At 46.1% G+C, this 27,853-nt stretch overlaps 1 protein-coding gene across 2 annotated transcripts in view; it reads right to left on the reverse strand.

Annotated features, from left to right (window-relative positions):
- The window catches only part of PPP1R16B (protein phosphatase 1 regulatory subunit 16B), a 95,779-nt gene that overhangs the window by 38,643 nt on the left and 29,283 nt on the right, over positions 1 to 27,853 (reverse strand). The window lies entirely within an intron of this gene.

The raw sequence follows: 27,853 nt of genomic DNA on the forward strand, positions 1-27,853 counted from the left end.
TCGGCCCCCTGAGGCCATTTATCCGGCCCCCGCTGCACTTCCAGAAGGGGCACCTCTTTCATTGGTGGTCAATAAAAGGAGCACATTGACCATCTCATTAGCCAAAAGCAGGCCCATAGTTCCCATTGAAATACTGGTCAGTTTCTTGATTTAAATTTACTTGTTTTTTATTTTAAATATTGTATTTGTTCCCGTTTTGTTTTTTTACTTTAAAATAAGATATGTGCAGTGTGCATAGGGATTTGTTCATAGTTTTTTTTATAGTCCGGCCCTCCAACGGTCTGAGGGACAGTGAACTGGCCCCCTGTGTAAAAAGTTTGGGGACCCCTGGATTACACGTTATACAACTCCATTTGCATAAAGCGCCCCAAGTGGGGAAGCCCATCAGACAGAAAGCAGGCTGGTGGCTGCCCGAGGCTGGAGGAAGGGGAGCCTGCTATTGGGAACAGGATTTCCCTTTGGGGTAATAAAATTTTTCTGGAACTAGATAGACCTAGTGGTTCTACTTAATGTCACTGACTTGTATACTTTAAAATAGTTAATTTTATGTTATGTGAATTTCACCTCAAAAAAACAAACAAACAAGTAACCTGTAGTGGTTTAAAAAAAAAAATCAGAACAGTTCTTGCCTGGGGGGGGGCAGTAGAGTGCTGACTGGAAAGGTCTACCAGGGAACTTTCTGGAATGATGGTAATGCTCAAGACTGTCCAATAGAAATATAATGCGGGCTACAAAAGGAATTTAAATTTTTCCAATAACAAAATGAAAAAAAAGAAACAGGTGAAATGTTGAAATATATCTTATTTCACCCACTGTATCCAAAGTATCATTTCATTTCAATATGTAATCAATATTTTTTAAATTCTTTTTTTTTAATTCATTTTAGAGAGAGGGGACAGAGAGAAAGAAGGGGGGTATGAGCAGAAAGCATCAACTCCCATATGTGCCTTGACCAAGGAAGCCCAGGGTTTCGAACCAGCAACCTCAGCATTGCAAGTTGACGCTTTACTCACTGCGCCACCGCAGGTCAGGCTATTTTTTAAATTCTTTATCTTGACTGTGGTGCTGGTCACATAAATCTACATCTGTGATTTTAAATTTTGCTCAGAGTTAAACACACACACACACACACACACACACACAAGTGCACGAAAACCGCAACCTCTGAGTAGGGTTGGTGAATTGTATCCATGTCAGTTTCCTGGTTGTGATATTATACTATTAGAGTTGTACCACTGCAGTATACTGGGCTAAGAGTAGAAGGGCTCTCTGTTATTTTGTTTTTTTTTAATCTGCATGTGAATCTAAAATTCTGTCGAAATAAAAAGGCATAGGCTTCACTCCGTGGGGCGGGGCCATGGACTCCCGGGATCAAAGGCAGAGGGGGTGCAGGTGTATCGGCAATTACCCTGACTGTGCTGGGCGCATGCACTGGGCTGAGGGCATCACAGGCAGGCACAGGAACAAGATAACCACTCTGATGGACGGGACCATGCCATGAGGGCACACCACAGGGACCCGGCCCGGCCAGGGGCTCAGCATGACCCCAAGACTGCAACGTTAGGGCTGAACGACAACTGGCGCAATTAAAGAATAATCACAGCTGATTGCTAGCATGTTTTGGAAACTTCCTCAAAAGAAAGACTTAGTTTAGTCCTCGGTACAACACTTTTAGGTAGGTGTTTTATATTTATTTAACCAACAGAGAAACTGAGGCACAGAAAAGGCTGCGTGATTTGCCCAAGGTCACCCAGTAAGCAGTGGAGCCTGGAAGTGGGCCCAGATGTTTCGCTCCAGGGCCTCAGGTCTGACCCATGCACTTTGTGAGCCCTGGGCTGGACCACACAGGAAGCTGGTCCCCTGTGCCTGGTGGACCTTTAACCATCTCCACCCCCCGGAACCACTCCTCCTGCTGCCCCATCAGCACCTGGTTGAAGTTTGAGCATTAACGTGCTGACAAGGCCAGAGGAGGCCAGAGGAACCATGAACACAGTGCCCTCTGACCATCACTGCAGGGGGTGGGCCTTCGGTGGGCTGCACAGCGTGTGTGTGTGTGCCCAGTCTTATCCTCTCTCAAGTTTCTTTTAAAAAAACAGTAGTTTCTGCCCAACCTGTGGTGGCACAGTGGTTAAAAGCTTCAATGTGGAAAGTTGAGGTCACTGGTTCAAAGCCCTGGGCTTGCCCAGGTCAAGGCACATATGGGAGTTGATGCTTCCTACTCCTCCCCTCTTCTTTCTCTTTCTCTCTCTCTCTCCTTTCCAAAATGAATAAATTTAAAAAAACCCAATAAAATAAAATAGAAAATAAATAAAAACAGCAGTTTCTCCATCGAGTGATGAACAGATGAACAAAAAGTGGTATATCCATTCAATGGCCATTATCCAAACATAAAAGAAATGAAGTGTTGATACATGCTATCTGGATGAATTTGAACACATAGTAAGCAAATGAAGTCAAATGCAAAAGGGCACACATTATATGCCTCCATTCACAGGGAATGTCCTGACCAGGCCAATGCACAGAGACAGAAAGCAGGTCTGTGCTGCCCAGAGTCTGGAGGGGGGAGAAGAAGCTGGGGGTGACTGCTAATGGGTATCGGGGTTCCTTTTGGGGTGATAAAAATGTGCTGGAACCGGGTACAGGTGATGGTTACACAACACTGAATGTACCGAATGCCACTGAATTGTATACTTCGAAATGGTTCTTTTTATGTTATGTGAATTTCACTTCAATTTTCTAAAAACCCAGTCGTTTTCAGGCTGTGGGACAATTTCAGTCCACAGCTGATGCCCCCATTGCTGACACACCCAGGTCAGGAGGCCCACCCTCCACCCCAGGCTGCCTCCTGCATGCCCGGCTGTGTCCTTTCTGGGAGAAACACACGCTTTGCCTCCCACCCCAGATGTCCACGGAGTGGAGGGAGGGGCCAACAGCCCTCCTCTGTGCCGGGCTGCGTCCGAGAAGCCGGGACAACGGCCAGCACTTGTTGGGGACACTTACTAAGTGCAAAGCGCTTTCATGTCATCCTGTTCCGTCCTCAACAAGACCGGGGTATGTTCATAGACACGGGAAAGAGGCTCCGAGAGAACAAGTTCGCTGCTGAAGTTCACCGAGCAAGGAAGTGGTGGAGCCCACGGGCCTGCTCTTCCCGCCGCACACACCAGCCAACAGAGGCCAGCGCAGCCGGGATCGGGGAGTTCCTCTGTTCCCCAGGGGCCCGTGGCCTGTGTGACCACTCTCCCTCCAGAACAAGGAGCAGGACTCAAACACCCGGGCGATGAGTGTGCCTTCAGAACAGGGCCAGGCTGTGCAGGCCGACGGAGGTCACAGCGGAAGCCAGCAGGCCCGGAGGTGAGAATCCAGACACTGTATTCCAGCTGTGTGATCTTGGGGATGGTGACAAGCTCTCTGAGCCCCAGTCTCCTCCTCTGTGAAGTCGAGCTTACGTTGCAGGGGCTTCAGTATGGGGTGATGCGTACAAAGGACACAGGTGCCCTAGAGCAGCCAGGGGTCTGTGTCCTAGCGCCCAGCCGGGGCGGGGCAGGGCAGGGCACAGGCTGAGGAATCGGGGAGGTGGAGTGTGCTGCGGTGAGCCCTCTGCTTCCCCTTCTTCCTGTCCCCTCGCCACCCCCAGGCCCTGGGGCCATCTCACACCTGCCTGGTTTGTTTATTGATTTTTTTTTTTAGAGAGAGAGGAGTGAGAGAGAGAGACAGAGAGAGAGAGAAGGGGGAGGAGCAGGAAGCATCAACTCCCATATGTGCCTTGACCAGGCAAGCCCAAGGTTTCGAACCGGCGACCTCAGTGTTCCAGGTCGACGCTTTATCCCGCTGCGCCACCACAGGTCAGGCCAACTTGCCTAGTTTGTGCCAGGTGTTTCCTGGGGTTTAGAGAAGGGTAGGATTTGCCTCACGCTCCAAATCCGAAACTCAGGCTATTCTGAATTCCAGCCTAGCTAAGGGGACAGAGCCCAAGAGACAGACAGCCCTGTGGGAGTGGGGCTGAGGCCACCATCAAGATTTCAGGCCAACCCAGCCCGTTTTAATGGTGTTTTCCCAGCCCGAAGGAGGCCACGCTAATTAAATAGAGTGTGCCAGTCTGCAAACTGATTTCTGCAGCTCCACGTCCGAGAGGGGCCAGGAGCTCCCAAACTAGGTCAGAGGCTGTTAGTCCCTCAGAGTTACCTGGAAACCCTCACTTCTTGTCTTCCTCTCAGAGCTAGGCTCTCTGCTGCTCCATCTGGGCCCCACACCAGCCCCGCCCTGAGGCCTGGGCTCAGGTCACTGACCAAGGTCTTTTTCTCCAACTGCCCGGCCCTAGGCATTGCACTCTTCCCCCGGCGACCCCTCAGTGCCAGGCTGGGAGGTCCAGGTGAGCCTGAAGTCACACCCAGCGGCGGCAGCAGCAAGTGGGGAGGGCATGGCCATGTATCGTGGCTGGTTCAGGGTCAAGGCCCCTGGCACTGGAGGCTTCGCTTAAGGGCAGGCCCAGCGGAAACTGCTGAGTTCATCATTGAGAACTGAAGAAACCAGCCCAAAACAAAGTCCAAAAAGAAGGCAAAAGTGGTACCTTGGGGGCTAAAGATTACCAGCTAGAAGGCCCAGACTGAGGGTCGGAGCTCAGACCATGCAGCCATCACCAGCCATGGCCCAGATATGTGCTGGAGGTACCCTAACAGTAAGAAAGGTTCTGATGAGCGGGGCTTGCTGTGTGCCAGGTCATGTGCCCATGAACCTTACACACACGTCCTTATTTAAACCTTGCAGCATCCTGTTAGGGTCCTCATCTTACAGATAGTAAAACTGGGGCTCGGAGAGATGGAGTGACTTGCCCAAGGCCACAGAGGAGTCAGGGTTGGGCCCAGGCCTGGCTGACCCTAAGTCCTTGCTCGTCACCATTTGCTAGTCCACCCCTTGACTCACGGGGAAATCTCACAGTGCATCCCTGGTGGCCAACCAGGCTGCTGGGGCTTCTGACGTGACTCCAAATCACATGGCCGTGGTGAGCTCCCTGGAGGCAGCACTTAAAGAGGTCACGCTGAAGGAGCTGGTTGCCACTGACTAGCTGTGTGACTATGGCCAAGTTACTTTACCTCTCTGTGCCTCTGTTTCCACAACTGCAGATGTTCAGTGGATGAACATTTATGTAGCAGTCTAAATGCTTGGCACATAGCAAGTGCTAGCTTCTTTTATTCTCCCGAACTTTTTGTTTTTAGATAGCTTTATTGAGGTATAATTCATACCTTATAAAACCTACCTATTTAACAGGTACTATTCAATGAGCTTTTTTGTTTTGTTTTGTTTTGTTTTTTGCTGTACCTATAGGGTTGTACAACTGTCATCACAATCAATCTTAGAACATTTTATCACACCACAAACAACCCCCACACCCATTAGTAGCCACCCCCTCCACTCCCTACTCCCACCCCAAACACTGGATAACCACTAATTTACTTTCTGTCTCAGGAGATTTGCCAATTATGGACATTTCACACCAATGGGATCATACAGTATGCGGCTTGGTGTGTCTGACACCTTTCCCTGAGCCTATTTCCAGGGCCCACGCACGCCGCAGCACGGATCAGTACCCTGTCCCTTCTCACGGTAGAATATTCTGTTATAGGTACCCGCAACATTCTGTTGATGCATTTGTCGGCTGATGGACATTTCGGTTGTTTCCACTTAGGGGCTACGATAAATAATGCAGCTATGAACATTCAGGCACAAGTATTTGCATGGACATATGTTTTCACTTCTCTTGGGAGTGAATTGCTGCTTCTTTATGTAAGTTTTTGTTAAATAAAACATCCTCCTCGCAGCTGGTGCCACCCAGCCGAAGAGATGGGAATGAACCTTTCTTGAGCGAGTTACGCTGCGCCCGTTACTGTTCTAGGTAGGCTTTGCATACACAGCTCCATTTAATTCTCGCCAGTGCATCGCCATCTGGATGTCAAAACCGAGGTGCTGCCAGGAAAAGCAGCTTGCCCAGAGCCACATAGCTCAAGTGCAGAGGGGCCAGAGTATGAACCTGAAACAAGACCTGAGTCAAAAGGAGCAGGGGGTACGGGCCGGGGAAGGGGAACCGATGTTCCTTCCCCTGGCCCAGCGCAGTGGGGCCACCACGCTCCTGCAGGGAGGTCAACCTGTGAACAGGGCCTCAGGGCCCCAGGCAGAATGAAACCAGCCAAGTTCATGCTTTACAGACGAGAGAGGAAGTAAGGGGTGTATCAGGCGTCTGTGGTCAGGCTGGGGTGTTTCAACCGCGGGAACTTGTCTCTGGGAACTTCTCCATTTCCACACGTTTTGTATTCTGTGCTATGGTTTGTGAGGACAAGAGAGGCAACTTACATCCCGGAGACTCCTCGCAGGTGTGCCTTTCAGGGGTTAGGAGGCTCAGTCCTCAGCCCGGAGAGCCCAGAGCCACGGCCATCTCCAAGCCCCAGGGCACCGATACTGCGCACCACCACCACCGTATCTGTTGACATGGAAACCAACTCCTTCCCAGCCACCAGGCGTTCATGCCCACAAACTGCACACCCTCTTTTGAACCTCAGAACACCTGGGAGGCTGAATTGGGGACCTACAGGGATGAGCTGGATGAGCCAAGAAGCAGAGCAGAGACTCAGACAGGCTCCGAAAGCCATGCCTGATATGCCTGATGGAATCTGGAGGAGGGAGAGCGGGGTGGAGACGCCAAGAGCTCCGGACCCTGTGCTCTTACTCCCCGCTCTGTGGGCGGGCCAAGGCTACCTCATGGCCGTTCACACCCTCCTGCGCATCGGCTCTGTCAAACACATCCTCACTATGCAAACACTTGATTATTCCTGCCCCAACCAGGGCAGTCCTTCAGGGCTGCTCAGGGCAACCAACCACATGCATTACACTAACTAGGGAGTTTTCTGGACAAAGGGTCAGGCAACAATTGTATTTCTGGACCACAGGGGCTTCTCATTTCCCTTCTGGTACCGGCTATAGCAGGGGTCGGGAACCTATGTCTCTGAGCCAGATGTGGCTCTTTTGATGGCTGCATCTGGCTCGCAGACAAATCTTTAATAATAAAAATAATAATAACGTTAAAAATATAAAACATTCTCATGTATTACAATCCATTCATTTCCTGCCGCTCATGTTCATGGTTGCGGGTGGCTGGAGCCAATCACAGCTGTCCTCCGGGACAACACCAAATTTTTATTGGATAATGCATAATGTACACGGGTCGTTGTATGGCTCTCACGGAATTACATTTTAAAATATGTGGCGTTCATGGTTCTCTCAGCCAAAAAGGTTCCCGACCCTTGGGCTATAGTCTCCATATATGAGCTTTCATATATTTTTTTTTCGTTTTTAAGGTAGTGGTAGGGTTGTACAGAAGTTAGGAACCCAGACTTCAACATTCATTCGATCGGGCATCAAACTCCAACTCACCCCTTCGGTGCTGTGAGACCTGAGCAAGTCTCTGAACCTCTCTGTGCCTCAGTTTCCTCTTCTGTAAAATGGTCACAGCAAACTCTACCTTACAGTCTCTATCTCCACTGCCCCTGGCCCAGTTCACCACTCAAGAGCACATCAAGACCAGAAGAGACTTGCCAAAAACAGAGTTTTAAGAAACCTACAGAGTTGTGTGGGCTTTAGGAATATATTTTCAACTGCAGAGACAGGTCCCCAAACCTACCTACCGGTCTATCTGTATAATAGCCAGCCCCCCACCCCCCCCAGACACACACACACTACATTAATTAGAGCTTAACCTTACGTTTCTCTCAGTGAAAAACAATTTCCCTAACCATGATCCTCCTAGAGCGAATGGCTTCTCTTGGATCCAGCAGCTTATGAAATAAGGCATCACGTGACATAAGACAACGTGATTACATTGCTTTCATAAAATAAGGAGAATAGGAGAATAGACAGGCTCTTCAGGACCCAAATGTAAATCTTTCCTTGAATTAAAAAAAAAAAAAAAAAAGTTCCCCAAAGCCTGAAATGATTGTTATATAACGTTTTCCAAGCACCTAGTGTCAGAAAATACTTTTGAAAATGTCAGCTGGGCATGACCCTTGATGTGGCATCTGTCCCGAGGCATGCTGAAAAGTGCAGAAGAGGGAAGGAAGAACTTCCCAAAGATAGAGATTCCTTTTGCTGTGTTTCATGATGGAAATTCACCATGGACTAAAAATGTCTCAGTGCAAATGAGGTCTGATTGCCGGTGGTGGGTGCGCCCTGGGAAGCCTGGTTCTAAATTGTGACTTTATCTGACAGACCTCATTGGAAATGGGTTTGGAACACGGCTGCCAGGCGGCTGCGCCCACCCACAGTTGGGGGCCGTGGGCTCTTGGCTTCTGTCTCGGGCTCCTTCCTCAAGTAGGACATGCTACCTGAGCCCTCACTCCCAGCCCAGATCTTGCTGAAGGCCTTTAGGTTGCGAAGGGGAGGATCGGGCTTTTAAAAAGGGGAACCATGGCCTGACCTCTGGTGGCGCAGTAGATAAAGCGTCGACCTGGAACACTGAGGTCACAGGTTCAAAACCCTAGGCTTGCCTGGTCAAGGCACATATGGGAGTTGATGCTTCCTGCTCCTCCCCCCCCTCTCTCTCATCTCCTCTCTAAAATGAATAAGTAAATAAAAAAAATCTTTTTAAAAAAGGGGGAACCATGTTCCCCCATGTTCCATGACTGTGGCAGAAGTCCAGGTTCTGAAGTCAGACAGTCTGGGCTCATCTCTTACCCAGGAAAGTTACTGGAACTTTCTCAAGCCTTAGTTTACCCACCTGTAAAATAGGGCCACCAAGAGTCCTTATTGCATAGAGTTGCCAAGAGGATGCGATGGGATGGATAACGCACGGCATGACTTTCAGCACGGTGGCTGGAGTTCAGGTATCAACCAGAACTGCTGGAGACAATGACGAAGGTGGCGAAGGGGCACTGGGGGACTCCGAGGTGGCTTATGCTAGGACCTCTGGCAGGCAACCTCACCCATTCTTAAGGGACCGAGAGAAGATAGAGCCCCTCCCTAAAAAGAAGAAACTACCCCCCACCCACAACTACCACATCCGCAGCCTTAACCCCGGAGAGCTGCACCCCACTGGTTACAGCAGCCCAGATTCCAGTCGACTGATACAAACTTAGACTGAGTTTGCTTCACACCAGCAACACCTCAGAAAGTAGCAAAATGGAGATGACTGGAGCAGGGTAGGATGGTCTCTGCTCCGGGTCTGGGACTCTTCTGTTGTCCCACTGTAGTAACTTCGGCCTTGTGCTTTACATTCATCATCCTGGTATTTTTCCATTCTCTAGCTACTCCGTCATGGCCTAGCTACTTCCTCTTCTGCCGATTACTTCCCCATTACCATAGCTGCTCCTTCATCCAACTCTGTCACCCATTCAGATGAGCACTCATCACCCAGCTACTCTGCCACTCCCCAGCTTCTCTCTCGCCCTCACATTATCCAGAGGGATTATCTTCTAATTTAATGCCAGATTGGAATAATCCAAGATATCTTGGCTTTTGCCAGGACAAATCTGTCCTGGTGTGTGTGTGTGTGTGTGTGTGTGTGTGTGTGTGTGTGTGTCTGCAGAGAATTGTCTTCCTAAACCAAGCAGTTGCTGTATTGGAGATGAAACGTTTGCTACTTGTTATCTTTGAGCCCTGCAGCCTGGGCTACAAGGAGTGCGAAGGCAGAGGCAACACAGTATAAGGCAGGGAGCACTGCCTCACAGAACCAGGGGTCTCAGCCACACGAGAGGACCCAAGCAGGTTGGATGACACGGCCCTGGAGCAGCTCTTCTAGCTCCAGGTGTGATGCTGAGACAAGAGGCTCCTCCCCTCACCAGGGTCCTGCTCCTCACCATCCCTGCAGTTCAGGACGCTCTCTCCTAAACACTGAAACAGCTTCATTATGGATCTGATTCAATATAAGGAATCTCATCCCAAGCTTGCCAGAAAACAAGTTATTTTTGGCATCCGTGGGCAGCAAATAAGAAGAAAGTCATGAGCCGGAAGGAATGACTATGTAGAAGCCCAGCCCATTCAGAGGAAGGCTGGCCACCATGTCTCCTTGACAAAATGTTAGGTGCCAAGGAACTTGGGAGAACTTTGGTGGAATAATCTAGGGTGTTTTTTTCTTTTTCTTTTTTAATAACAAGGGAACAGATCACATTAACTCTGAAAGGTTAGAGAAAGCAATTTATAGAAGCTAATTAGGGTCCCTCCAAAGAGCTTTTGTAATTATAGATGGGTTTTAAACACACATTCAAATAGCTCAGGTCAAGCAAGATGAATATTTGTGACTACCCTAAGAAATGATACAGGAAACCAGGAAATCCCAGGCACTTTGAGTTCTATGGTCTCAGAAATAATCTGCCACAAAATTCTTCAGTAGCAGATTCTTTCATTTTAGGGACTCTAAAAGCACTCTCCAATGCATGCAAGCATTTAGTGTTACATTATGTGGGGTGGCCAAACCCTTTCACTTTCCACTGGCTTGCAATGAAAATTGCTGTTACTGTTGTGTTTTTTTTGTTTGTTTTTAACTCTTTCATATTAAAGTGTAAATGACTACAATCAGAATATTTTTATGGGAATGACTGATAGGAGGCAGATACTGAGTAAACAAAGATAGATAAAATTAGGGCAATTAGGGCAATGGGGGTGAGCAGAAGAATTAGAAAGAAAAAAGAAGAGATGTTAACCTTGCCTTTGGACCACTAAAACTGAAGCCAGTGACAAACGATAGTAATAGCTACTTGACTGTGTTCACTGTCCAGCCTTTATCTCTGAGAATCTTCAGAGCCACCCCATCCCTCACAGTCATTATTCTCTCCACTTTACCGAAGAGAAATCCGGCCACAGAGAGATTAAGAACTTGCCTAAGGTCACAGAATGGTGACTAAAATTTAGTTTTGTCTGACTCTGTGTCCCTAATTTCCAAGGTCTGTTACCTTTCTGCAAAACTTCCCAACATTTCTACCAAGGGCCTCTGCTGATTCTGTTTCCCACATGCCATCTATATTTTGAAAGATTCTATCTATTGAACACACTGCATTTATGAACTAATAATTTGTTCCATCTGGCAGATGATTGGATTTCTGTTCCTGTTTCTCTTTCAACATTGATCCAGACTTTAACACCAATTATGGAGGGTTCACCATAATATTATAAAATCACATAAATCACTGTCATGGCTATGCAATTAATAAGCAATAAAATTAAAATAAGCCTAAGCACCATTCCCTAGTGCTGAATTCTGACTGCCATGGTTTAGTGTCAATACCAGTCACACAGTTGGCATGCTCGACCCAGAGTTCAGGGTTCTTAGAGAGAGAACTGTTACAGTGTTTGGTCCTCTGGGTACATCCAGACATTCCAGAATCTTAACAGCCAATCACAGTATTTGATCAACGTGACATGCTCATGGTTTATCAGAATTATGCTAGAATTATGGTCTAGATCAGGGGTCGGGAAGCTTTTTGGCTGAGAGAGCCATGAATGCCACATATTTTAAAATGTAATTCCATGAGAGCCATACAACGACCCATGTACCTTACGCACTATCCAATAAAAATTTGGTGTTGCCCCGGAGGACAGCTGTGATTGGCTCCAGCCACCCGCAACCATGAACATGAGCGGTAGGAAATGAATGGATTGTAATACATGAGAATGTTTTATATTTTTAACGTTATTTTTTTTTTTATTAAAGATTTGTCTGCGAGCCAGATGCAGCCATTCAAAAGAGCCACATCTGGCTCACAAGCCATAGGTTCCCAACCTCTGGTCTAGATCAAAGCAAAGTGTAGAGCAGGGGTCCCCAAACTACGGCCCGCGGGCCACATGCGGCCCCCTGAGGCCATTTATCCGGCCCCCCCACTGCACTTCCGGAAGGGGTACCTCTTTCATTGGTGGTCAGTGAGAGGAGCATAGTTCCCATTGAAATACTGGTCAGTTTGTTGATTTAAATTTACTTGTTCTTTATTTTAAATATTGTATTTGTTCTCTTTTTGTTTTTTTACTTTAAAATAAGATATGTGCAGTGTGCATTGGGATTTGTTCATAGTTTTTTTTATAGTCTGGCCCTCCAATGGTCTGAGGGACAGTGAACTGGCCCCCTGTCTAAAAAGTTTGAGGACCCCTGGTGTAGAGTGTGTGGTAGATTTTAACAATAATGGCTGCCAATGAATCATGCCCATCAGTACTCATGTGCTTGTATAGACTCCTCCCACATTGACTCTTAGCTTGGCTTTGTGACTTTCTTTGGCCCATGAGACATCAGCAAACATGGTGCAGGACAGAGCTTGATAAACTCTTGTGCTTGCCTTCTTGGAACCCTGAGAGCACCATGCTGGATGAAGCCCAGGATCAAAGATCACGTGGACCGAGAATCCCAGCCATCCCAGCTGAGACCAGACACTGGCTGACTGGTAGCTAACTGCAGCCTCACGAATGATCCCAGGCAAGAACAGCAGAACTGCCTAGAGATCCAAGGAATCATTGAGAAATAAATCGTTTTAAGCCACTAAGTGTTTTGGGGTATTTTGTTATGCAACAATAGGCAAGAGATGCAGCATGGTTCTTGATGGTGACTCAACTAGAGAACTGCCATTACTACCTCTGTGCTGCCCAGGGAATTGGGGTCCTTGCACCAAAATGCCTGTATCCTAGGATTTCTCTCGAAGGGTCAGGAACCCTGCTTCCTCCATCAAAATCTGGGCCTCATTTAGCTTTTCCTCTGTAAATGACAAAGGTACTATTTCCCTCTTCTCAACTTGGCAGGTTTCATATTTCTCCTGTCTGCATCTTCACCTCTGCTCTGGCCACATTTCCTCCATCAGACATGGCAGACAGAGGATGGGGCCGTGAGCCCAGTTCTGTTTCATCGGTACCAACATGGGGTGGATGCGCTGGCCGATGCAAAACTCTGAGAAGATTCTGGAACATGCTCCTATTTGTCAAACCTCAGCCTTCCTCCACATGGTGGGTTGACTTTGGCTTTGGTGACAGTTCAAAGATTTAGGTTTCATGTATTTAAAGAGCCTCTGAGCTCCTTGGACAGAAACAATGACCATTTTCTTACTCCATTAGAAAGGAAACAGTGGTCCCTAGACGCCAAGCAAGAATAAATCATGCTAGAAATATCCCGTTTACCTCATCAGCAGGGTCACTAGACTGAGAAATGTCAAAGAGAGTGAATGTCCAGACTCTAGTGAGCATTTGGGAAACCTCTCAAGTATCTCCTTACCAATACCCTGGGGAAATGCTGTTTGAGTGGCATGGTGTTTTGGATTTGAGGAGGTTCCAGAAACGTTCCAATTGGCTGAATCCCTGAGGAAGGCATCACCTGGGTAATGGGCCATGGTTTCCAAGTCTACCGCAAGTGATTTCTTCCCCCAAGAATAGCCTCGTATGATCCAAGCAATAGGAGGCTGCCAAATGAAACCACAGTGCAGTTTCACGTGAGAAAGAGAACTGTCTGGCATGCCAGGCATTCATTTAGGCAGGGCCGACTCATTCTGTATCTGCAGGCAGACCTGGCTGGAATGTCATTCATAAATGTCATTGTAATGAGAGGGTTGTACAAGGAGGTGCATGATCATCGTGTTTAATGCTATTCTGTCAAGATGGGTTTCCATAATCACATTGTCCTGAGCAACAGGATGGTAATTTCAAAGTTGTTGGTCACGTTATCCTCTTCCCTGGACGGTATTTAGAAAGCATTGCTCATACATGATCTCTTTTTTTCTAGGTATCTGTTCTTGACAAGGCTCTCTTTATAATAACATTCTCTACTGTTAAGGAAGTTGATACTGTGCTTTCTTCAGTGACTTTGCTAGACTCAGAGTCCCATCACGGCCTGGCCCAGCCTGTCATTTACTAATGAGCCACATGATCTGAAGACGTCCAGATGGTATTCCATGAATGCCTGTGCATGAATCTCTGCTATAATTTAATCCTCAGAGAGAAATCTTCCCAGTTTCTATAGAAAAGGAAGGCTCTTTTTTTTTATAGTAGAGACTCTTGCTATTGTTCTCATATACCAACTGCAGTTGGTATACATATAACAGTATCGTTCATTTCATTTCAGTTGAACAACTATCCCGAATGGGTAATGATTGACTCAGATACGTATTTAAAAAAGAAACAACAGACCAAAATGGAGTCACTTTTGTTAGGCCACATCACCAAATCAAAACTTAGTAACTAATTGTTATGTCAGCCTTTCCCAGGGCTGAAAACTGTGAACCGATCAGTCCAGAATCTCCTGGCCAACACTAGTGAGATCACCTGCCTGACAAAGCCCTGAGTTTTCCCCTAAGGCAAGGTGTCCTTGCCTGAAATAACCCTCTCTTTTAACTTTTTAGTCCCACCTTCTTTCTGCCCAAAAACCTCCCATTTTGTACAAATGTTTGGAATGCCTTTCTAGTTGCTAGATCGGATGCTGCCAGATTCATGAATTGCTTAATAAAGCCAATTAGGTCTTCAAATGAATTTCGTTACATGAATATGGGTTGTGTCCCAACCTCCACCTTTGGCCATGACCTGTCCAACACTGTCATCAGGGATTTGAAGTCCAGGATTCTGTAGTCCAATACTGTAACCTAACCACAGTTGATGACTTACATTACTTTAAATTAAATAAAATCAAAATTCCAGTTCCTCAGTCATTCTGGTCACATTTACACTGTGCTCAATAGCCACATGTGACTACCAGCTACCATACTGGACAGTGTATTTCCATCACCGGAAAAAGCTCTACCGGATAACTCTGGTCTAGAAGGCAAATGCTCCTGGCTTTCATAAACAACATACAGGCATACCTTGCTTTCTTGTGCTTTGCTTTGTAATACTATGCAGATATTCTGCTATTGACAGATTGAAGGTTTGTGCAACACAACATCAAGCAGGTCTATTAGTACCATTTTCAAAGAGCGACTGCTCCCTTAGTGCCTGTGTCATGTTTTGGTAACTGTTGCAACATTTCAAACTTTTTTATTATTATTATATTTGTTATAGTGATCTGTAGCCAGTCAACCTCCATCAACAGGAAGGCAAGATCCTCCATCAGGAAAAAGATTACAACAAGCTGAAGGCTCCGATGATGCTTAGCATTTTTTAAATCAATAAAGTATTTTTTTAATTAAAGTATGTAGTGTTTTTGAGACATGATGCTATTGCTATTACATACTTACTAGACTTGCAAACATAACTTTTAATTGCAGTGCAAAACCAAAACATTCCTGTGACTCACTTTATTATGGTCTTTTGGAACCAAATCCACAATATCTCTGAGGTATGCCTGTACAGTAGAAATTAATAATTAATATTTCATTTGAATTAGACATATTTATTTATGGCCTGGCCAGCATCCATTTTCCCTCCTTCTGGTGACAGTATCCCAGTTTTCCTTGGGGTAAGCACAACATATCTCCAAGTGTTAGTCCATATGTTTTAGGAGGAGCTGATTCCAGGGGTGGGCATATGACTCAGATCAGACCAATCACAGCATTGCATCCCTGCTCTAGCCATTGTGATGAGCTCAGAGGTAGGTATATAGCCAATCTTAACCAATGAGATTTGACTCTGGGACTTGATAAAACTGGGGTACCGTTGGATGGAGAAATTATTCCTATTGGGGTCACTAAGAGGAGTAGTTATACAACTCTATGCTGCTGACAATCATCTACTCAGAGACATGTTTTGGAAGGTCCCTGTGTCCCCGTATGCTTAAGTTAATTTGAGCTGGATTTCTGTTGCTGGTAATACAGAAGTCTTAATTTATCATTCAAGAAACCCAAGTTATTTGAGCAGGCAGGTAATGGGCTCAGAACTCAGCAAGATAAATTTAGGGCCTCGACGTCAATGTTGAAACTCAACTGTGGGTCCAGCAAGGTTTCTGGATGTGCTGATGATGTTGCATTGTTTGATCTGAGGGGGTGTGGTCACAGGGCTCTGCTCAACATAAGAAAATGCAACCAGTTTTCCCCTTGTCAGTATGAACAATATATTTCATCAAATTTTTAAAATGTCAGTTGCATAAGTACAGGATGGGGAAGATGTAACTTCGCCAAGGGCAAACTGACTTGGAGGTCTTAGTTTCTTATAATCCCAATATAAGTCAGCAGCGGCTGCCCCAAACGCCAACAGAAACTCGGACCATGCTAACAGACAAACTCAACCTGAATGAGGCCACTGACAGTTCCATTCACCCTAAAGTGAGCCAGATCAGACTTCGGGCAAAGACGGAGGCAGAGTGGAGCATGTTCACAAATCTCAAAGTCACATCTCATAAAAGTCGGCACAAGGAACCGGAGTAGTGAGCCTGGAGGGACGAGACGGGGGGACGGGCTCTGGGCACGACAGTCTCGGCGAGACAGTGGAGGCAACAGACAACCTTGTCACCTACAAATAATGCTATTTTCTATGTGGGGAAACCCCAAAGAAACCTAGAGAAAAACTGAGGCTAAGGAGGATTCCGTAAAATGGCTTGCTACAAAATTAATATATAAAAACTTAAAAGCCTTCCTTTCAGGAAATAAACAGGACATATATGGTAAAAACAAACAAACCTGTAGCTTCCCTAAAGGACATGAGAGAATACTCGCCCAATAGAAACATATAGCAGGCCCTGGCCGGTTGGCTCAGCGGTAGAGCGTCAGCCTGGCGTGCGGGGGACCCGGGTTCGATTCCCGGCCAGGGCACATAGGAGAAGCGCCCATTTGCTTCTCCACCCCCCCTTTCCTCTCTGTCTCTCTCTTCCCCTCCCGCAGCCAAGGCTCCATTGGAGCAAAGATGGCCCGGGCGCTGGGGATGGCTCCTTGGCCTCTGCCCCAGGCGCCAGAGTGGCTCTGGTCGCAGCAAAGCGACGCCCCGGAGGGGCAGAGCATCGCTCCCTGGTGGGCAGAGCATCGCCCCCTGGTGGGCGTGCCGGGTGGATCCCGGTTGGGCGCATGCGGGAGTCTGTCTGACTGTCTCTCCCCATTTCCAGCTTCAGAAAAAGAAAAAAAAAAAGAAACATGTAGCATTTGCCTACTTAGAAAGCTCATTATTGGTCCTGGCCAGTTGGCTCAGTGGTAGAGCATCAGCCCAGCATGTAGAAGTCCCGGGTTCGATTCCCGAGCAGAGCGCACAAGAGGAGCAACTATCTGCTTCTCCACCCTTCCCCCTTCCCTTCTCTCTCTCTCTCTCTCTCTCTCTCTCTCTCTCTTTCTCTTTCTCTCTCTCTCTCTCTCACCCTCCCACAGCCATGGCTCAAATAGTTCAAGCAATTTGGCCCTGGGTACTGAGGATGGCTCCATGACCTCACCTCAGGCACTGAAATAGCTTGGTTGCTGAGCAGAAGAGCAGCAGCAGCCCCAGATAGGCAGAATACCACCCTGTAGAGGGCTTCCTGGGTGGATCCCCGTCCAGGCGCAAGCGCGAGTCTGTCTCTGCCTCCCTGCCTCCCGCCTCTAACTTAATAAAAAAATAAATAAAAGAAAAAGAAACTCATTATGACAAAGATATCCATTTAACAAATTAATTTTTAAACTGTGGTAAAATACAGGTAACATAAAATTTACCATCTTAACCATTTTCAGTGTACAATTTATTGGCATTAAGTGCATTACCAATGTGGTACAACCACCACCACCATCCATCTCCAGAACTTCATCTTCCCAAACTGAAACCCTGTTTCCATTAGACCGTCACTCCCATTTTTCCCTGACTACTGTCCCTAGTTAAATTTTGGGTTTTCTTGTTCGGGTGGCGGGGGAGGGTTATTATGGTAAAATACACACGACATAAAACATACCATATCAATCATTTTTAAGTGTTCAGTAGCATTAAATGCATTCATAATGTTGTGCAACCATCACCACCATCCACCTCCAGAGCTCTTTCCATCTTGTAAAACTGAAGCTCGACCCATTTACAATATTCATCAATTCTGGAGGAATCTATTTTTGAAATTTGGAGGCAAAACTTGACCAAATGATCTTAAGTATTATGTGAACAGCTGAAAATAACCAAGAACATTTTGTGAAAGACGAGCAATTATGAGAAAGGACTTGTTCTGATACTAAGCCACAATATAAAGCTAGAAGGATCAAAATAGTATGCACCTGGCACAAAAACAGACTGTTGGAACAGAATAAATGGCTTGGAAAGTTACCCTTCTTCACAGATAAGGCTCTAGGGTTTGAAGATGGCATTGCAAACTCAATGGGAAGGGAAAGATGTTGGGACAATTGATCAACTCTTTGGAAATAAAATAGAGATATATTTAATTTACTACTTTATACTGAAATGAGATTTTAAAGATTGCATATTTAATTAGTTAAATAAGGCCACAAAAATCTAGAAGAACATGTAAGTTAATATACATAACTAGATGAGAAACACGTTAGAACAAGAGTCAGGACACTTTCTGTGAAGGGCTTGAGTTGAAATATTTTCATCTTTGCAGGCTTGATGGTCTCTGTTGCAACTACCTGATCTGCCACTATAGTGTGAAAGCAACCACAGATAATATGTAAATGAATGAACATGGCCATGTTCCAATAAAACTTTATTTACAAAAACAGATGGTGGGAACCTTTGGCCTTCCAGCCATAGTTCTCTGACCCCTATTGTAGAGAGATAAAAGTAAATTACAAGATAATGGGAAACAGAAAATATCATCTGGTTTGACTACATAAAAATTAAGAACTCCAGGGTAAAGCCCTTTCCAGATGGCTCAGCTGGTTAGAGCATCTTCACGATGCAGCAAAGTTGTGGGTTGGATTCCTGGTAGGGGCACATATGAGAATCAACCAATGAATGCACAAATAAGTAGAACAAATATATGTTTCTCTCTTTCTCTCCCTCAAATTACTTTAAAAAAAATAACTCCAGGGCAGCCCTGGCCAGTTGGCTCAGCAGTAGAGCATCGACCCAGCATGTGGAAGTCCTGGGTTCGATTCCCAGCCAGGGCACACAGGAGAAATGCCCATTTGCTTCTCCACCCCTCCTCCCTCTCTTTCCTCTCTGTCTCTCTCCTCCCTTCCTGCAGCCAAGGCTCCATTGGAGCAAAGTTGGCCCGGGCACTGAGAACGGCTCCATGGCCTCTGTCTCAGGCACTAGAATGGCTCCAGTTGCAATGGAGCAACGCCCCAGGTGGGCAGAGCATTGCCCCCTAGCGGACTTGCTAGGTGGATCCAGTAGTGTGCACGTGAGAGTCTGTCTGACTCCCCGCTTATCACTTCAGAAAATAAATAAATAAATAACAACAACAACAAAAAACTACAGGGCATAAAAACACTACTATAAGCAAAATGTAAACATGAACACACTTGATGCAGAAATTATCTACACCATACATGACAATGAAGTGTTGACATCTCCTTCTCCGTTTACATTCTTTCCCTTTCTCTCTTGCTCCCCCCACTCTTCTTTCACACACAAACATACACAATCATTAAAGTTAATAAGAAAAAGAAACACGGCCTGACCTGTGGTGGTGCAGTGGATAAAGCGTCGACCTGGAAATGCTGAGGTCGCCGGTTCAAAACCCTGGGCTTGCCTGGTCAAGGCACATATGGGAGTTGATGCTTCCAGCTCCTCCCCCCTTCTCTCTCTCTGTCTCTCTCTCCTCTCTCTCCCTCTCTGTCTTTCTCTCTCCTCTCTAAGAATGAATAAAAAAAAATCACTTTAAAAAAAAAAAAGAAAAAGAAACACATCACTAAAAAACAAACAAATCAGAGAAAGAAAACAATGACCAGTAAGCTCATAAATAGGTAGAAGTCAAATCTCAATGTCTCAACCATATGCAAATTAAGACAACAGGACAATTTTCCATATATCAAATGTATGAGCAAAGGTGTGTTTTCAGCCTGACCTGTGGTGGCACAGTGGATAAAGCATCAACCTGGAATGCTGAGGTCGTCAGTTCAAAACCCTGGGCTTGCCTGGTGAAGGCACATATGGGAGTTGATGCTTCCTGCTCCTCCCCCCTTCTCTCTCTCTCTCTCTCTGTCTCTCTTCTCTCAAATGAATAAATAAATAAAAATAATAATAATAAAAAAAGGTGTGTTTTCAGTGTCACACTGATGAGGAAGGCAGTGATGAGGCAGACCTGGTACTCACTGCTGGTAGAAATGCAAACTGACCCAACCTTTCTGGTGACCAAATGAACTTTGCAGATGTTTACATCCTCAACTCTATTGAGCCGGGATCTACCCTAAGTAAAAAAATCAATATGGTGGCCAAATAGTTTCATACAATGATAATCATCACGGTGTAATTTATAGTAGCAAAAATTAGAAACAACCTCAGGATCCATAGCTTACACTTGGCCTCCCATCTTCCATCCTAGTTATACCATTATTTTGTTTAGATTCTTTAAAGCACAGAGTAGGTGCCTAATTTTACTGAATTGATAAAGGAATGTTATGGCAAAAGTTCTTTTCTAAATATAGACACACTCACTCTATTTCTTGTGTATAGAGATACAAAGAGTTGAAGACAACAAGGTTGGGTGTACCCCATCCTCCCTCCCTCCAAATCCACCCTACTCCATGCCTGGGGAAGCCCAACCATTTGGACTGTATCAAAGGCTTCCCGGCAGTCTGCTTTCTGGTTGGGTTTGGTAATGGGGAAGATGGTAAGAAGACTGCAAGGCAGATGGAAGAAGCCACTGTTCCTGTTAGGCAGCACACAGTACCATCCTTTGGACCCAGCAGGTCCCTCTTCCAATGGCCCCTTCAGGTTTAGGAGTGGTAACAGCTACCCGCTTTTGCTAGCCCCAGGGTACTGCACCATTCCATGCTGGTTCCTATAAACCAGTGGTTCTCAAAGTGGTCCCAAGACTCTTTCAGGGTCCCAAGAGGTCAAAACTATTTTCATAGTAACACTAAGGTGTTATTGCCTTTTTCACTGTCTTGACATTTGTACTGATGGGATAAGTGCAATGGTGGGGGAAACAACTGTCACGCTAGCATAGTCAGTTCAGTGGCACCAAACTGTACTAGTAATCGCCATATTCCCTGCTTAATACACATGGTTAAAAAAAAAAAAAGAAAAAGAAAAAGAAAAAGAAGAAGATAGACAGATGGCAAATAAGCATATAAAAAGATGCTTCACGTTATTTATCATCAGGGAAATGCAAATCAAAGCAACAGTGAGATACGGCTACACACCCCTAAAAATAACCAAAATCCAGAACACTGACAACACCAAGTGCTGGTGAGGATGTGGAGCAATGGGAACTTTCCTCCATTGCTGGTGGGAATGCAGAATAGTACCGCCACTTTGAAAAACAGTTTGGCGGTTTCTTACCACGCTAAACACACTTTTACCATTCAATCCAACAATCACACTCTTTGGTAGGTGGAAAACTTGTGCCTACACAAAAACCTACAACCGGATGTTTACAGCAACTTTATTCACAATTGCCAAAATTATGAGTAATTTGCTTCTTAGCTGTCCTTTGGTAGTTGAATGGATAAACGGTGATTCATCCAGACAATGGGACATTATTGAGTACTAAAAAGACATGAGTTATAATAAAGCCATGAAAAGGCATGGAAGTCTGAAGTGCATAGGACTAAGTGAAAGGAGCCAATTTGCAAAGGCTACATACTGTATGATTCCAACTATAGGACATTCTGGAAAAGGAACAACTGTGGAGACAGTAAAAAGATCAGTAGTTGCCAGGAGTTAGAGTGGGGGAGGGATGAACAGGCAGAGCACAGAGGAATTTTAGGGCAGTGAAAACACACCAATGCTCTGTATAAGGTCATAATGATGGGTACCAGGCATTATACTTTTGTCCAAAGCCATGGAATGGACAATATGAGAGTGAATTCCAATGTGAACTAGGGACTGTGGGGGATGATGGTGTGTCAACTGATGTTGATCAGTTGTAACAAATGTATCACTCTGCTGGTAAATATTAATAATGGGGAAGGTTGTCCATGTGCTATGAACCTAAAAATTGAAACAGTGTCAGATTCCACAGTGCAGTTAAATTTCAAGAAACTAACACCTCTTGAGTTTGATTTCTATATCATTATCCACAATTATCTGGAAAGGCAATTAAAATATTTCTTCTGTTTTCCAATGACGTGTCTGAGTGAGGTGAAATTTTCTTCATGTACTTCAGCCAAAATAACATACCACCACATATTGAAAGCAGAAGCAAGAAGCAAATCCAGCTGTCTTCTCTCAAGTCAGACCTTAAAAATAAAACCACACTATTCTCCTCACTAATTTTCTTTTGTTGCTTTGAAAAATATCATTATTTAGGTTAGCATATGCGGTGGTTTAAGAACATGTTCACACATTTCCTTCCCTTCGAGAGGCAGAGCCGAACTCCCTTCCCCTGAGCGTGGGCTGGGCTTGCTGAGTCATTTCTAATGAATAAAATATGACAGTGGTGATGGTATGTGACTTCCAAGGCTGGGTCATAAAAGACACTGTGGCCTGACCAGGCGGTGGTGCAGTGGATAGAACGTCGGACTGGGATGCAGAGGACCCAGGTTCGAAACCCCAAGGTCGATAGCTTGAGCGCGGGCTCACTAGCTTGAGCACAGGGTTGCTGGCTGGAGTGTGGGATCATAGACATGACCCCAAAGTCGCTGGCTTGAGTCCAAGGTCACTGGCTTGAGCAAGGGGTCACTTGCTCTGCTGTAGCCCCCCAGTCAAGGCACATATGAGAAAGAAGTCAATGAACAACTAAGGTGCTACAACGAAGAACTGATGCTTCTTATCTCTCTCCCTACCATCTGTCTGTCCCTATCTGTCCCTCTCACTGTCCCTCTCTCTCTCTCTCTCTCTCTCTCTCTCTCTCTGTCTCTGTTACAAAAAAAAAGACATTGTGGTTTCCACCTTGTTCATGAGTGGGGATCACACTGGGGAAAGCTAGCTTCCATGTTGTGAGGAGGCTCAAGCAGTCATACGGAGAGGCTCACATGGCAAGAGCCATGTGAGTGAGCCATCTTGGAAGTGTTTCCTCCAGTCTCACCTAAACCTTGAGTTGACCACAACCTATCAGAGCTCCTGAGATAGGACCACCTGGCTAAGCTGCTCCTGGATTCTTGATGCACAGAAATTGTGTGAGATATAAATGTTTACTGTTTTAAGCTGCTGATATTGAACTCATCTGCTATGTGGCAATAGAGAATTAGTATGACAGATAATGGATTTTATGTTTCCATGAATAATACATTTATTTTAATTCCTCAGGTTTTCATTTCTAATTAGGTAAATATCGATCCATAGAAACCAATTAAACAAAAGCTTGTAGGAATTCTCAGTTTTTAAGAATATAAAGGGGCGCTGAAACAAAACAAAACAAACAAAAAAAAGAAGACTATTGCCCTAAACTCTCTGCACATTTCCTCTTTACTAAACTTTCCTCAAATTATCTCATAGCAGAACACCGTTTGTTTTCCATCGGGACGCTGACTGAGATAACAACACCAAAACATTATCAATGGTTGTTGCTGTCCAGTGAAGTATGCATGATTTTTTTTTCTTCTTTTTTTTTTCCCCCCTGCACTTTGAAGATTTTCTGCAACAAGAATGCATTATTTTTATAATTAGGAGAAAAGAAACTTCCCTTTGCAAAACTCATCAAAAGTGAAAGTCAGAGCTGTGTTTCCACTAAAGTCATCGGTTTCCGGGTGCCCTGCAGAGCCCAGGTGGCCTCGATGTGCCCAGGGCTGGGGTGGAACAGGAGTGGGGTGGGTGACGTGCCAGCACCCCTCGGCCGCCCTACCCCAATCAGAATAACTCTTTCCTCTGCTTTACATATTGGTTTTCTGCAAAATATTTCATTTAAAGTTTCCACTGCTTAAAAAAGAAACAGTCTGAAAACCCTTACCATGAGCATAACAATGAAGATTACCGAAGAATCACTCAAACTCTTGAATGCCAGTCAAGTTTCCGTAAAGAAAACCCTACAGGTTGTGAGAGAATAGAAGCCCTATAGTCAGACATTCCAAGGGAGGCTGGGCCCACGTGGCCTTGGAAGGAAGCTGCTGCTAGAGATGAAGAGCTTATCCAGGGACCCCCCGCAACGCAAAGGGCCTGAGGTCAGCAGAAACCTCAGCGTCTCTAAGGCCCAAAGAGACACAGATCAGAACTACAAGGGAGTGGTTCTCTTGTCTTCTAGGAAAACCAAACGCATGAGGTGCCAGGAACTCCTGGTTGTTGGAAGCCTGGGCCACTTATCTGCCTTCAAGTCCTGGGTCTGACACGTGACACCTGTGAGACCTCAGCCCGTGACACAGCCGCTCCAATGGGGGATCTTTCAAATGGGGTGTAAGAAGGTAAAAGGAGGCAGCCATTTTGGAAAACAGTTTGGCAGTTGTTTTTTTTAAGTTAAACATAAATTTACCTTATGATCCAGCAATGCCATTCCTAGGTAACTCCCCAAGACATGAATACATACGTCCCCACACAGGCTTGCACATAAACGTTCTTAGCAGCATTATTCATCATAACCCCAAATGAAAATAATCTAAATGTTCATCAACTGGTGAATGGATAAACAAAGTGTGGTCTGTCCATACGCCGGGCTACAACAGGACAATTAAAAGGGGATGACATCCTCATATATACCACACTCTGGATGTATCTTCAAAACGCTATTCTCAATGAAGAAGCCATCGCGAAAGAGCACACACTGTATGAATCCAGGTAATGAAATGTCCAGAAAAGCAAACAGAGGCAGAGAATAGATCAGTGCTGCCCAGTGGGAACCAGGAAGGGGCTACAAATGGGCACCAAGTTTCTTTCTGGGGTGACGAAGTGTTCTGAAATTGGGTTGTGGTGATGGATGAACAATTCTAAATTTTCTGAAAACTGTTGAAGAACACCCTTTAAACAGGCACATTTTATGGTATGCAAATTGAACTTCAACAAAGCTGTTTTTGAAAAACTGGCTGTAGGAACAGGAGGATGAGGCTCAGGTAGGTCTGAGGCCAGGGAGGGCCCCCGGTGCCCAGACATCAGCCCCAGGGCAGGCAGATTCAGGGAAGGAAGTTTGGTGAGTCCCCCCACCCCCCACTGCCTCTCTCTGGAAAGACTCACATTGCCCTGTGGGGGAGGTTGACTCAGCCACTGCTGTGAGCTCAGGGGAGGGGGGGCTGCCACCCCACGTTGCCATCCCGCTGTGAGCTAACGCCCCCGCAGCCTCCCCGACACCAGCTCCCCCTCAGCGCAGGGAAGCCATTCTGGCCAGCTCCGAGCAGCAGCTCCGTCATGCTGGCAGGAAGCTGAGCCCAGCTGGGCCAGAAAGCCTGCTGACCTATGACAGCTTCACAACCCTCCTCCAAACTCAGCCACCTGGGGACCCCCAGGGCACCTCTCACCTGCCCCACAGCCTGCCCCAGTGCGGGACACTGGCCCTCCACCCTCACTTGGCTGTCACCAGAGCCAGGGATCCAGCCCATGGCACCTGGCACTTTTCTCATTCAAACTTAAATATTCAGTTCGGCAAAAGCAAAACCACCAAAAAACTTACATGCCCATCAGTAAGGAACCAGTTCAAAAACCCTGGTGGCTTCATACCGTGGAATACTACTCAGCAGTTAAAAAGAATAACACAGATCTAGTAGTCCACTATAGATGTACTGACATAAAAACACCTCCAGTTGGGTGAAAAAAAGGAAACTGCAGAATAATGTATCCAGGATGTCATCATTTACTTAAAAACCAAAACGAAAAATCCCACTAGCTCTCTATTTCTCCAAGCCTACAAATACACAGGTAAGTGAGGAAAATGCCTGGAAGGAAACCATCAAGGAAACAGCAGTACTCATTACAGAAGGAAGAGGGGCGGGGATGGGAGGGAGAGGGGAAGGGAGGGACTTTCACTCCATACACTTCTGTGCTGGATTTTTTATGAGAAACATGTTTGTGTATATTTGGGTTCTTTAAAGACATTAGAGTCTGAAAGAAAGAGAGAGAGAGAGAGAGGGAGGGAGAGAGAGAGGGAGGGAGGGAGGGAGGGAGGGAGGGAAGGAAGGAAAGAAGGAAGGAGAGAGAGAGAAAGAAAGAGAGAGGGAGGGAGGGAGGGAGGGAAGAAGGAAGGAAGGAAGGAAGGAAGGAAGGAAGGAAGGAAGGAAGGAAGGAAGGAAGGAAGGAAGGAAGGAAGGAAGGAAGGGAGAGAGAGAGAGAGAGAGAGAGAGGGAAAGAAAGAAAGAAAGAAAGAAAGAAAGAAAGAAAGAAAGAAAGAAAGAAAGAAAGAAAGAAAGAAAGAAAGAAAGAAAGAAAAATAGAAAAGAAAAGAAAAAGAAAAAGTGTGTGAAAATGGTCACTGTGCTGGTACAAAGTTCAGCTGTCACATCCAGGATCTTGTCTAATTCCTGCCAAACCCCCCTGAGGGCAAGGCTCAACCACCCATTTTTTGGATTAAGAAATGGGACCCAGAGAGGTGAAGTCAGCTGTTGAAAGTCACAGGCAGGGCTGAGGGCCCCCTGGTGCTCTTTCTAACCAGAACCCATGGGAGGGCTCTGGGGGCGGAGTCAGGGCTGCCGGCCAGCTCAGGGCTGTGTGACCTTCTGAAGCAGCAGGGCCAGCTCACTGGGCCTCTGTGATGCCCCTTCAGGGAGGGAGATGGGATGTGTCAGGGAAGAGGGGAGTGAAAGATGAAAGGAGAGCTGATGAACTATCGCCCACAACAAAAATTAAACATCATGATGTGCCCCACTGAGTGGGATGGGCCTGCCACGTCACCCAGCAAATCACACGTGGGAAGGAGCCTTGCAGGGTCGTGTCCCCTGAGCCTGGGACTGCATGCCTCTGGGAGGGGGGGGTGCTCAGCCCAGGCTCTCGGCTGGGTGCTTCCAGGGTGGCCCACTCCCCAGAGCACTGTTTATCAGGACAGAAAAGCAGCGGTGCTCCCCAGAGGGTTCTAGAAGCTGAGGAACAACAGACATAAAACACCCTCCAGTGCAGCAGGTGCCACCATGTCTGTTCTCTCACTACTTTAGCACTAAGTGTCTGGAGGGTGTGCAGAGGCAGGAGCCCAGAGGGACCCAGGAAACACTGGCTGGGTCCCTCCAGGGACAGCCAGAAAGGATCTGTATACAGACAAGGACCGGAGGCTGCTGGCGGGACCACCAAACACCACACACACACACACACACACACACACACACACACCCCTCAGCTGCACAGTGAGCAGGCGTGGCCTCTTAGGGAATGCTCAGGGAAGAGGGCTTTGGTCAAATCATGGGTCCTCCCCTCATCCTTCTAATGCAGGGGTCCCCAAACTGCGGCCCCCTGAGGCCATTTATCCGCCCCCCCCCCCCCCGCTGCACTTCCGGAAGAAGCACCTCTTTCATTGGTGGTCAGTGAGAGGAGCATAGTTCCCATTGAAATACTGGTCAGTTTGTTGATTTAAATTTACTTGTTCTTTATTTTAAATATTGTATTTGTTCCCTCTTTGTTTTTTACTTTAAAATAAGATATGTGCACTGTGCATAGGGATTTGTTCATAGTTTTTTCTATAGCCTGGCCCTCCAATGGTCTGAGGGACAGTGAACTGGCCCCCTGTGTAAAACGTTTGGGGACCCCTGTTCTAATGTGAAGCAAACCAACGAGGCCAGTGACAAGAGCTTGGATCCTGGGGGTTCTGATCCTGCTCTGCCACCTTGGTCAAAGTTTTGAACCTCTCTGGGTATCAATTTTCCCATCTGTAAAAAGAGTGTTTTATACCTGTCTGTCGGATATCATGATTTCTGGGGCACATAATAATAATAATAATAATAATGATATAATTAAAATGTGAAAACAGATTATATGAGTATATATGTGTTTATGTTTATTTAGTCATTCATTTTGTAAAGTGAAAATGTCCTAGACAGCATTATGCATATTCTTCTGCTTCTAGACATTATGA

This window comes from Saccopteryx leptura, chromosome 5 (assembly GCF_036850995.1).
Source record: "Saccopteryx leptura isolate mSacLep1 chromosome 5, mSacLep1_pri_phased_curated, whole genome shotgun sequence".
Lineage (NCBI taxonomy): Eukaryota > Metazoa > Chordata > Mammalia > Chiroptera > Emballonuridae > Saccopteryx > Saccopteryx leptura.